The sequence below is a fragment of the Camelus dromedarius genome, chromosome 6 (genome assembly GCF_036321535.1).
Source record: "Camelus dromedarius isolate mCamDro1 chromosome 6, mCamDro1.pat, whole genome shotgun sequence".
NCBI classification, from domain to species: domain Eukaryota; kingdom Metazoa; phylum Chordata; class Mammalia; order Artiodactyla; family Camelidae; genus Camelus; species Camelus dromedarius.
The window spans coordinates 35719730-35733239 of NC_087441.1; the positions used below are offsets into that span (position 1 = coordinate 35719730).

Here is a 13510-nt window from a genome sequence, read left to right on the forward strand (position 1 = left end):
ATTGAAAAGAGATAATAGCCACATCACAATAGTGGGCAGCAGTCAGTGGTGTCAGGGGTAAATCTGTTCAGGATAGAAGTAAAGCACATGTACCCAAAGGCAAGTCCACTTGGGCCAGAAGACTTGGTGTGGTACCTCTAAGTGATGGGGAAGAATATATTTCAGTTTTTAAGTTCTACTTATACACGTAAGTAGTAACATCTTTAAGAGAACTCTTTAGACTTCCTATGAAGAACAAATAAAGGACTATTTGTGATCTTGAAGGCAATATTCAAGGAAAAATGTATATTGTTTTCAGATTTTAAGCAAAATCAATGTTTAACAGTATCTTTGGCAAAGGGAAAATTGTGAACAACATGGTATGCAGCTGTGTATGGAAAAACTAAAAATGGAACTGTAATGTGGTCTTAAATTAGAAACACATCTGAGTTTTGTTAACAATTTGAGTGATATTAATTTGTTTCTTTCACTCCTTAATTGTGTGTATGTGTGTCAGAGAGAAGACAGAAGAAAGAGGAAAGTAGGGGGAAAGAGAAGGAGAAAGAAGAAAGGAGGAGAGGGAACAAAAACAGGAGAGGGAGAGAGAAAATATATGACAACTAAACACAGATGTCACGGTTCATACGTGGACTTCATTCTGCTTACAGTTAGGCTCTGAGATGGCAAGGCACTTCACCTCGAAAGAGCCAATCACTGAAGTCCTTTCAAAACTGACTAAAAAGGCAACATGTTTAAGAGAAATCTATGACTTCTTAGCTGTATAATCTAACAGTGCTCCAGCCTTATCACTGCTTCCAACAACAGACACACAAATACAAAGCCAAACAATGAGAAATTCCTGTGAGATGTACAACCATGAAACCCATATTTGACTATATTATAGAATCTAAGGACATGAATGGATTTATACTTATTACCTGAGCTCAGCAATGATTACTGAACAGTCATAAGTTTTTCTCATTTAGACCCAACAGAATGGATTACGAAAGAAGAAGAAATAACATAAGGAATCAAAGCAACTGATGCCACAGAAAGAGGAAGAAGAAAGAAAAAGTAGAAAGCTTGTAAACTGAATAGACCATAAGAGAAATTGGCAAAGAATGAATTTTGCTCTAAGTCCTTTGATTCAATATAAGGCTTTCATCTCATTTGCCTTTTTCTCTCAATTTTTTTTAACCAAAATTTCTACCACTTTCTAATTAAGTCCTCTAGAACAATAAATCAAAGATTTTATTTCATTAAAGAAGCTAGATTAGCAATGTGTCTAGATAACTAACTCATAATATTATTATCATCCTTTTCTGTAGTTACTGGCTTCCAAATGTTGATATTTTAGGTCATTCTGAATTATTTGGAATCTGTTGTTTATTTCCATTTCTTGTTTTCTCCTTGGATGCTCTAAAACAGAATGCTTTGAACAAGTTTTAAACACTTGGCAACACTTACTCAAACTCTATTCTCCTGTACAACAACTAAATTGAAAGCAAAACTGGGCCGTGATATACATATTGTGTGTTTGTGTGTGTGACTGAAAATGTGAGTTGATTGTTATACCATCCACAGAAACAGTTTACCATCCTAAAGTCTTTAATAAATTATGCAGAAAATGCTATTCAGTTGCTAAACATTTTGCTTCCACTGCTGTTGTTGTTTTTATCTTTTTTCCAAAGGAAAAATATCACTTCAGCTCTATTAACCAAACTTAGAAGAATATCTTACAGGGAAAGCAGGAGGATAAATCTTTTTCTTTTTCTCTTCTTTATAAGAGTTTTTATTTAATTTCTTTATATATAATTCATATATATGTATATATTATTCACATATATGTATTTTTTATAAATGAGTAGATGTGATCATATGCATGCTTATTTTTAAATGAATTTATTTATTTTTCCCTTCATATCTTTTTGGTTTTCCTCTCTCCTTCTCTTCTTTATTATACTAACACACTTCACTAGCTCTTTCTAAAATGACCCATATCAAAACCTAGTGTCTTTGTCCATGTTATCTTCACAGCCATATAATCTTACACAGATATAGCTACACTTACAGACATACATGTAAGTCTGACTTCTTTCATTGTCTATATATTGTGGCAGACAGATGTTCCTGTGCTCCCACTCACCCTGACTCCTGATGGTCTTACCCTTACACAATTCTTTTTTTTTTTTTTAATGGAGGTACTGGAGATTGAACTTAGGACCTTGTGCATGCTAAGCACACACTTTACCACTGAGCTATTACTCTCCCCTCTCACCTTCATCTTCTAGAATTTAGGGATTTATGGCTTGCTTCTAATAAAATGAGCATAGCAAAGGTGAGTGGGTGTACATGATTACAAGTACGTGATTGTGTTACATAAAATTGTATTGCCTATCTCGATCGAAAAATTTTCCTTGCCGACTTTAAGGAAGCAAGTGGTCATATTGGAAAAGCCCACGTGTCAAAGAGTTGAAGGCAGCCAGCAGCTGACAACCAGAGAGAAATTTAGGCCCTCCATCTAACAGCTCACAAGAAACAAATACTGTTGCTTCCTGCCACCACACAAGCCAAGCTTGGTGGTGGGTCCTTCCCCAGTGGAGCCTCAGATGAGAGCTCAGCTCCAGGTGACACCTTTATTACAGCCTTGTGAGAGCCTGAAGAGAGGACTTAGTTAAGTCACACCCAGACTCCTGACTGACAGAAACTGAAATATAAATCCCTGATATTTTCATCAACTAAATTTGTAGTACTATCGTTACACAGCGATAGATAACTAATCTACATATAAGTGAGATTATAGCAAACACATTAAAAGGTAACTATTTCAGTTTTGCCTGAGGCCTGACTACCTCATCGTCTAGGCAGGATGTGCGAAATGGAGGACTGAAAACTAAATTTCAGACCATTTCCCAAACCTTTGTTAGGATACAAAAGGGCTGCAGTTGAAGAGGCAGACTTGGAGACTGAAGACAGGATTTCGCTAGAGAGAGCTATCATCAGCTGAGAGTGCCAATTCCTGTTCCCACAGGAGACTGGGTGGAAGGGGTTACCCTCACCTCAAGCCTACTGACAGGAGCTTCAGAGAAACCATTTGGAGAACTTGATATATGACCCCAGTGCTGACAGAGCTAAAAGGTGAGAGAATTCCTGAAGAGAATTGGGTGAGCAGAGCAGAGAGTTCTTACTGGGAATGAACTGTGATCTATCACAGAAGACCAAACGTGTGTCTTTCCTGTGGACAAGATGCAGGCCACAGAACAGAGAGTTGGCATGGAGCTGTTATAAATCCTGCCTGAGAGGGCTATCTGGAGTGGTGAAGAGGCCTCACTGTTGGAGGCTGAAGTGCAGCAGCAGATGCCCAGGGGACTAGGAAGAAGTTGGAAACTACCAGACAAATATTTGCATCAGGCTAAGTCAAGTGAATTGCAGGAAAAACATGTCCAGTAATGGGAACTTCTCCAAAGAACCTGCAAGCCATCCATTAGAAGTAGTCAGCTTTAAACATCTGCCAAGCCCAGGGAGTGCCAACTCAGGGTAACTTAGTCACGTAAAATCTTGCCTGATCCTTTACATATTTTTTCCCCTCTCTTTCCATCACCACCCCTTTGATGCAGGAGGAATAGGGAACCATGGTTAGCCAATTGTGGGAACAAGGATAGAAACACAGGCAGGCAGATAGGCTTCCCTTCAGCATCAAACCAGGGCTGGGTAGAGGAGAAGGTCTAACTTTGAAGTCTTTAATTATTACACTGACTGGACATATTATTTAGAACTGAGTCTCTTTTAAGCCAAAATGAATAAAAGATGTTTTATTATCTAATAGCAGTAAACTGCAAGTTTGCCCTAGATTTTATCCAGCAGCAGAAATTCTAGGGCTGTACTAGTTCTGTAAGAGCAGTTGTGGGTGAGAAACGCTATCGACGACTGCGTCCCATAAATCCTGCTCTTTCAGTATTTTTCTGCACTTTTCTCACTCAACTAAACTTCAGGGATGTTCTCACAAGTCATCGCATACAATCCTAATGCACTCATTCACAATGGTTTGAATGAATCATAAATCTACCTGACCTGTTAATCAATACATTCTTTTCTCTCATCAGATTTTATTTGCCTTTTTTGCTCCTGTGAACAGAAATTTTTATATTAAAAATACCACAATTAACATACATATATTTTTAAAAGAATAATTTTTGAGGAAAAAAGAATCTGTATTAAGTGGCTATATAAATAACACAGGAGAGTTTAGCATTAATGGAATACCAAATAATGTAGAAGATAAGGAGCAAATTGCCCTTAAAATGTTTAGAAGAACTACATTCACTCTGTACATAAGCCACTCCTTGGAAAGATGTTGTCAGACATTAGGTGACCTCAGGAATCAATAAGGTTATAATCACTTAGTGGATCACTATTTTGTGATAACAAGTGGAATGTTTAAAAAGAATTATTAATGCAGCAAAATCTGATTTGTCCCTTTGTGTGGGACAAATCTACATAGGAAAAATCCATATGTATGCTTTTTGAGAATTATTAAGAATGATATAAAATACTATACACATTTAAATGAGTAAGATGTGTATTGCACAGAATACAGATAATTTTGTATTACTCTCGCTCAAAATTTCCTTAAATATTGTATGGAATTCTGAAATAATGCTTCAAAACAGTGAGAGAAAAGTAAAAGGAACAGAGAGTCATATATGAAAAATAAAGATTGAGAAGTCTATAAGATTGTAAAAGGGAGTACGGAGTGAGCCTGTAGTCGAATGGACTGTCTGAAGATATTAATGAAATAGAAATAAAAAGAAGCTCGGTTTCAATGGAGTATGGTCAACATAAGGAATTTTCATCCCTTAGAGACAGTTTTGAAAATAATCTCAAAAAATTATTTGAATTCACACATGAGAAATGTATAATTTAATTTCAAATCCAGAGACATTATTATGCACAAAGTATGTGCCAAAGATTTTGATATGCGTTGGATAGTCAAGCTTATGAAACATGGTCTTTACTTTGATGTGACTTAAAATTTTTAAGATAAATAAATGTTTGAGTACACTGCTTATTAACAACAGCATTTGCTATTAAAACAGTACTTTTGTCACTGTCAGCGATAATTTACTGAGATAGATGTATCTCTTAACATGATAGTTTTCTTCATGTTATTTTATTACAGAACAATGTCTATGTCTCTCATTATATGTTTTAAATGTAGTTTATTTTTTCAGGTAGGACATGCCTTCTTTCTCCCCACCCCTAAACTTGAAGGACAGTTGTTATCTGTACTATTTACTTAGCACTACTGATTTTTTGCCTTTCTTTCATTCATTCAACAAGTTTATAGAGCATTTATTATGCTCACTCACTATACTAAACACCTTTTAATATTGCTGCTTATATTACATGGCTGTAAATTTACAGTAGTATCCAACTCTTAAGCAAGTTGTAAGCTCTGTAAGCATAAATAAATATTTATATATTTATTATGCACATATATTACTAGTCAATGTATCTAATACCTATCTATAAGGGCACTCTTTAAATATAAGAAAATATCTGGAATCAAACTACTGTGGTTCAAATTCTGGGTCCATGATTACCTAACTGTGTGATTTTTGATCATGGTATTTGACCCAAGCCTAATTTTCAAGTCTTCCAAATTAGGATAATAAAAAACATACTTCAGAGGTTATAATGAATAGTGAGATGATGTGTGTCCAGCTGTTTGGCATGTAATTGATTTATAACACATATGTCAGTTACCAATATTAAAGTAGGAAAATAGTTAAAACATTTTTAATGTAACATAGGCACTTAAATTCAGAATATAGAAATCAAGGCAGCCTCAAAAAGTCCAGCAATAGAGAGAAATTTTAGGAAAAATAAAGGGCAAATCACTTACCTTTTGGAAACTTATGGTCTTGTTTGTATAACACTTAAAAATAGATAAAATTGTCTTCAAAGTCCATTCAAACTCTATCATTTGATTCTTTTACTCAAAGAGTACTCCAGCCTCTAATCATAAGCTGTAGCAACAGTCTGACATACAAAGTGTGCATGTTGTGTGATGATAAACTCGTAACACCTTAAGCTCCTGCTTCTCTTTGTGCATTCGTTGCTCACCTCTCTAAGGTGACAGGACACAGTTAAATAAAGCTTATGAAAGAATAAGGTAGTGCCAGAAAATAAGGCATTATTTATTACCGAAGGCAAAATATTGAACCACTGGAAAAGAAACAGGTAACCCTCTCACAAACAATCCAGTATTATTCATTTGGAATACATTTGTTAGAAAATGCTTTTATCATAGTGATTCAGGAAAAAGTAACTGCCAAATATTTTCTCAAACACTTAAAAAGAGAAAAAAAAAAAAAAACTCAACAAAAACCAAAGCTCTGTGAAAGGCAGATGTTGGCTAGAGGCTGTTCTCTCTTTTCCTTTCACATCCAGCCATAAATCACACATATCACAATCTTTAACTTTACAATGTTTAAACATTTTAACCTTTTCACTATGAAGAAAGGATTGTAATTTCCTAAATTTCTATAGCCTGTAGGAAGTTTTTCCCTAATAAAATGCATTTGAATTATCTGTGTAAAATAAATCCCAATCTTCTCCCAGATAGTAAAAGACAAAACAGTGTTATCTGGATCTCATTTCAATACTGCTTAGCTCAGCCTAATTGCAACAAATTCCATCATCCTTTCCAATTCGATGGTCTCTATCAAATATTTTTGAATCTCAATCTGTGCCTTGGAGGAAAACCTTGCTCATTGGCTTCAATATAATTATCAGCAGCCATCCATGAAGCAGAGAATGTATTGTACAAATATTTGGACTGATCATCTATTGTACCAGAAACTTTAAAATTTGTCTTGCTTCACACATGATTTGTCCTCTAAAAATATTGACAGACACTGTTAACGCGACAAGAGAGCGAAAGAAAAAAATAACAATTAGATGCGGATGGGTGAAAGGGAGTGGCACTCAGTGTTTGAAAGGCAATTTTGGACCATCACTAGTTACAGGAAAATGGAAAGAGTCAGAAGCAATGGAAATGTCATAATTCGGCATTCAAAGAAATCACAGGAATAAACAGAAAGGCCCTACGATGATTCCTCTCATTTGAACATTTCTTAGTTTCCTGTCTTCAAAGCTTATTAAAGGCAAAAGAAGTAATTTCAATGAGAATCAAAGAAATGAAGTTTGTTAGTTTAACCTTCCTATTGGCAACTCAAGAAAAGAGACCCAAATTAGGACTAACAACTGGAAGGAGTCACTTCACCACTTACACTTCAGTTTTTACAACTTGTGTTTTGACTAGAAGGTTGCCACTGTCTACGTCAGTTCTAATTTCTAGGATTTGTATATGCATGGCTGATTTGGCTGTCAAGAGAATTCAGTCATCCAAACAACGGATTAAATTAGCTATAGCAATTTCTAAATCAGCAAAGCAATTATTTGAGTTTTTTTTTTTTTAATTTTAACTAACTTGGTTTTTCTATTAGTTGAAGAGAACATACATATAAAGAAGTGGAAACATGCATTCTCAGAGACTTGAGTAAAAAAAATCCCAAGAGAAGCAAACAAAAATAATAGGGGCATGTGATGATAGAGTGGGGTTCAGAATTTGAAATACAACCTTGAAGATATCGGTGTTTCCAAGAAAGAGGGTCTATTAAAAATCAAGAGGATATAAATAATCACAAAACCCAATTTTTCCTTTTATCTTTTTAACACAATTAATTTCCAATAGAGTCAACCAAAAATATACCTCTGAGAGTAAGAAGGGAAAAACTAGGGGAATTTAGAACAGGAAATTAGAACATAGTAGAAGCCCCAAAAGTATTTGTTGAATGAATGAATAATAGGTTTATCTGCTACTAAGATGATGAAATAGGGCTTTTGTTCTTTGTCTGAGCATGTCCCCATCCAAAGTCAGAATCTTTGAGGTTATCCTGAATGCTTCCTCCTTCTGAACTGTTGACACTCTCATGACTTATCAGCAATCAACTAATTTATTAAAAAATGCATTTTACATCCCTACTATTCACTCACTGCTCCCTCTCTTACAGTGAAGAACTCTGATGAAGCTCTACTCCCTTGCACTCAGCCTCAGGCCACTTATCTTCTACCTCGTGAGGCAATGTGCATGCATCTTCCATCCCAAAACCCACCCAGAAAAACTGAACAAGTAGAAGTGATTGACTTAAAGATACTTTTATTGATTTTTCTATAATTCAATAATAGAATGGGGTATGGGTAAGACAACTATGATAATTTTATTTGATTAGATTGAATTGTGGCTAATCGGTCAACACACATTTATCACCCGCCTAACATATTGAAAATACTTGGCTTACCACTTTAAAATATAAGAGACAAGCCATGGCCAAGGAGCTCGCAGTCTATACTGTTCATGGAGATAAATATAAATATATAACAAGGTAAGAAAAAAAAATGTAGTAATTCAAGTGTACTAAATGAGTAATTGGCCAATGATTTTACACACACACACACACACACATAGAAACAAACACAAGCACAATTCTCTGAACTGAGAGGAGTATTAAGATCGCTATGAACTATAAAGAACTGCTAATGTTTCATGGAGAATAGTCTTGATTTAGACGTTGAAGAATTAGTGGACTAGCTATCAAGGAAAAATGAATTTATACAAACAGATTGGCACTACTGAATATTTTAGACAAGATAATATTGACTATAAGATTGGGACTATTTAAAACAACAGCACTTTGGCAGAGGAGGGTATAGCTCAGTGGTAGAGTGCATGCATAGCATGCATGAGATCCTGGGTTCAATCCCCAGTACTTCCTCTTAAAATAAATAAATAAATAGAAACCTAATTACCTACCCCACAATGGCACTTTGTGGAGGAGACAGGTAGAATCTGAGAGGATCATTGTGAAAAACCAAGTAAGTTAGAAACAAATTCCATCTTTGAGTTACCTAGAATAAATCTAAACTTTTTAGTAAACAAAGCAAGTAAGCTGAAGTAAATCACTGAATTATTGAGAATAACTAATAATACGTAAATGAACACAAGCTATAACAGACATATCTAGTTGACAGATTTAGCAAACAGATGAAGAGCGATCTAATGAAAAGTGATCTAATGAAAAGCAGGAAGCCTGGATCCAGTTTCAACATTACCATCAACTAACTGAATAACCTCTGTTTTTTGATAACCACTTCCCAACTCTCAGAACTGTTTCTTTTTGTAAAAGATTGATATTGGAATAAATGACCATGAAGGTCACTTTCTGTTCTAAAATTCTCATTCTGTGCTGAATGAGAGTATTAGTGGAATTTCTGAAAGAGGCTAAATTAACACTCAGTACTTCAGTTCCTGCTCACTACAGCTGGAATATGGCATAGGAGACTGAAGCAGGTGTTTCCTAAGATATTTCAGACCCTGGTAAAAGTTGTACCACTGGAAAATTCACTTGATTTATTCCTCACACACTGTGAGGACATCATTAAACATTATGGTCAACTAGTAAAGAAAAGTTAGACTTTTATAAGTTGGAGAAAAGATATTACTGCTCTACACTATTGCTATGAAAGAGCAACAAAAAATGTATTAAGTACTATGTGAACTTGCTGATATATTATCATTTTTGACTTACAAAAATGCCATTTCATATAGCTCCGTCTAATATTCCATTTGATTCATTATTTTAAAAGAGGATGTTTATCATTCAGATAGAATGCTACAAAGGGAATAATTAAAGTTTAAAGTCTTTTAAAAGCACAATCAGGACTTTAAAAAATAGAGTGACCAATTTTTTAAAAGTTACTGAAATTTCAAAGAAAAAAATGTAATGAAGAAAACATATCAGACATTAATTTAAAAAATTGAAACAGCTTATCACTTTAGAAATAGATTGCTGTGTGTATGAAAGATAACAATGAAAAAATTCAGTAAATGACAGATTTCGGAATGTGTAAATTATTAGACCCTGAAATCAAGAAAATAAGTTACTGGAGCTTGTTACTGAGACTACACTTTCCCCTTCAGCCTCAGATGTATTCCATTCTCCTAATGGTTTTGCTTATTTCTCCAGTTCTCATCTCCCAACTAACCATTATTGCTATGTAAGATCTGAAGGCTTAAGTGAAGCATGCAGTTATCTTTTATTTGTAAAGTCTAAAAAGCCAAATTACTTAGTCACTACACAGTTACTTATCTGTGCTTGTGTTCTATTACTTACTAAAAATTAGTGCCATCAACTAACAAGCTGGGAGAAATAATTTTCACAAATAAGACACATAAATATATCCTTACTATATAAAAAGTTCAAATAAATCAATAAGAAAAATCATCCTTCTCCTTCAGTCTGCAATTACACTATAAATATATGATGTTCCTTTATTCTTGGTGTTATATTTCTATGCCCGCATCCCTGGATTTTTTCATATGTTCCTGGACATCAAACACTTTTCTTTCCTTATCGTTCATCATTAGTGCAAGACTCATCCTTAAGCTGGAATTCCAGTCTACACCAACATAATGATATCACTTAGTAATGTCAATATTAAGATGGTAATGTGTCAACTTTTGCATATAATGCCTAATGACTTGATGATATTTTACTATTGGGAACATGTTTTTAAATAATAAAATATATAATTATATATAATAGATATATTCATTAAAATATTTTTTCATCTATTATGAGAAAAAAACACAGGGTCACAAGGCAGATAAAATCAAACAATTTAGGAAAGGATCTAAAATCAAAATTAAGAAAAAATAATCAATATGAATTTTTTTCTACATAGAGAGTTTTCTCTATGTCCAAGAAAAAAAAATCCTTAAGTTATAATTCTAATCTTGTAATGTAGAACTGCATTTTTTCCTAGGCTGAAAGTCTATCCTTTAAAAATCTGAGAGGAGAGTATAGCTCAGTGGTAGAGTGCATGTCAAATAGGCATGAGGTCCTGGGTTCAATCCTCAGCACTGATATAAAAATAAATAAATAAATAAATCTAATTACCTCCCCCACCCCAAAATAAACACAAACAAATAAAAATCTGATACTCTTACTCTAGGACCATTGTCCTAATTTTTTATCCCTAAATTAAGGATCAAACCCAACTATTACTAGGTGGCAATATGATTCTTGTATCATAACAGAAAGTAGTAATGAGCCAGTAAGATAGACAACCATCCATGGTGACAGTTGAAAGAATTTTCTGGATCCTCTATTTGTCTCTTCTATATGACCTGTAAATAAATGTTCTGGGAAGGAAAGAGTTGTTGGGCATTAATAACAGCTTTAATTTTCTTTCTTTCTATCTATCTAATCTATCTATCTATCTATCTATCTATCTATCTATCTATCTATCTATCTATCTATCATTGATACCACAAAGTGTTTTATCAAATGCTTTGTCCATTTCACAAATGAACATATGCTGCTGTCACATTCATCAGTTTACCTTTTTAAAAAATGTATTGAATTTGAAGTGGATCTTTCATCAAAGAATCTTAGAAATTGTCCAGTCCAATCACCTATGTAGTATAATAATCCTATTATTAACTTTTCAACCCGATTTATTTTTAAAACACATGCTAACTCAGTAATGAAAGAAGGAAAAAACAGGAATGGGAAAATCAGCAGATGAATAATACAGAATTATTAGAAAGAACAAACTTTTTGAAAAAAGTGTTTCAAAGGTGATTATGTTTAAGATTCTCAGATCATCTTTGTTCTCTGTGAAATGCTCTAAAAGTAAAATTTGACTTAAATTTAGACTCCAGATCTGTGACACATCCCAAATCAGGATGGGTGGCACCATGTGACTTCCTGACTCTTAATTTATTCTAAACTACACTTCACAAAGTTGCAACTTTACTTATAAATGAAAAAGTGATTATGCTCAGGCCCTAAAATTAACTTAAATACTAACTAGATGAAAATCCACTATTTCTTAATAATGAGAGTTAGTTGTTTTAATATCGGATTGTTTCCAGGATTTTATATCATGATTAAAAAGCTTCTTACAGCTCCTTTAATATGTATTGTAATCTCTCTCTCTTTTTTTTTTTTTTTTTTTGGCTTTAAAAAGGCTGTTTAGCCTTTGTCTCTGATTTGCTTTTTGCCTTTTCCTTCCTGAAATATTGGTCTCTTTTATCTTTTTCAAACTACACCACAGCAACTAATAGGTGGGGTACATGGAAACATCTTTTTGCCATCGGTCTTTAACATAAAATAAAGATGTGATAAATATTTAAAACAATTTCTCCATACTGAAAGGACAGCAAAAAAAAAAAAAATTGGAGAATTTTTATGAAATTTAGAAGTTGACCCGATGTGCTTCACTTGGGTATATCAGCCTACTTTTAAAACAGTCAAAGATACTGCTGGCTATGACAGAGTAAATCGTCCCTGACTTGTCCTCCCAACAAAAACTAGAAACTGGAAAAAATATATAAATCAACTATTTTCAGACATTGAACAATAAGAAGTTCAGGACTCTGATCCTTGAAGGAGGAGAAACATAAAAGTGGGTCCCACCATCTGTTTTGGTTTTCTGAATGGCTTTCCTGGGATGGTGCAGTGAGGTGGAACCAAAGCTAAACAGCCTTATTGCTATGCTTACAAGGCAGAGTAGAGCTATAAGCTGCTAAAGTAGTTGGAGATTTCAGAGCAGTGTACCAGACAAGGGAAAGCTGCACTAGTGGCCAGAACTATAATGTATTATCAAAAACAGTGGGGCAGTGAGAGCCAGATAGCAATGAATAACGTCTTCAGAGTGCTAAATATATGTAAATATATATGTGTATTCTTTTCAGCCGATGAAGAATGACCTGGGATGAACTTGGCTACGAGGAGCTGTAAAGAAGTTGTGCTGCTAAATTCACTGTAGCCTCCCTACTACACTCTTCTTGTGTTACTTTCTTGCATTCACAGGGGGTTAAAAGTCATCAACAAAGAAAGAACTTCTACTATATGTCATAGAATAAATATTGCGATATCTGTTGCAAAAGAAAAGTGAGATTTTTTTTTTAACATTTATTTGGGAAGGGACTGATCATACTAAATACTTGGAGAAAGAATACAAACAACTATTAGTACAAATTAGAGTCTATTTGGTGGATGAAAGTGGTAGGCTTTTAATATCTGATGATCTGATGAATTAGTAATTTTTAAAGTAGTTCACAGTCTACATCAAGGGTCTAACTTTAGCACTTTGCAAGCTGCAAATTCATCCACCATCAGAGGAAAAAGTTTGAAATGTTTGCTGTCAAATATTGACTTCATAACTTTCAAAATCAGAAATACTGCTATTTCTATTGTCATGAACTTGGGGTAGGTACCTGATCAAAACTGATGTCTGGGCAAACTGTAATTATCATATAGACCAGCTTTCAAGACTAGAGAATTAAAACAGGAATGTTCCTTTCAGAATTATTACCAAAAGTTTTTATCATAGGAATCTTTCTAATACTTACATATAGTGACAATCAAACTTGAAAGGCAGCGGAGTTCCTGCAATG

At 34.2% G+C, this 13510-nt stretch overlaps 1 long non-coding RNA gene across 3 annotated transcripts in view; it reads left to right on the top strand.

Moving 5' to 3' along the window:
* LOC105088357 (uncharacterized) overlaps positions 1 to 12990 on the top strand; it is a 92320-nt gene extending 79330 nt beyond the window's left edge. For 2 of the 3 annotated variants that reach the window (XR_010381250.1, XR_004138299.2), the window contains one exon: positions 12806 to 12990. This is a non-coding gene — a long non-coding RNA (uncharacterized LOC105088357). Of the gene's footprint in view, positions 1 to 3010; positions 3118 to 12805 lie in introns of all 3 variants that reach the window. The other variant, XR_010381248.1, reaches the window with a different exon arrangement.
* The last annotated feature ends 520 nt before the right edge of the window (positions 12991 to 13510 follow it).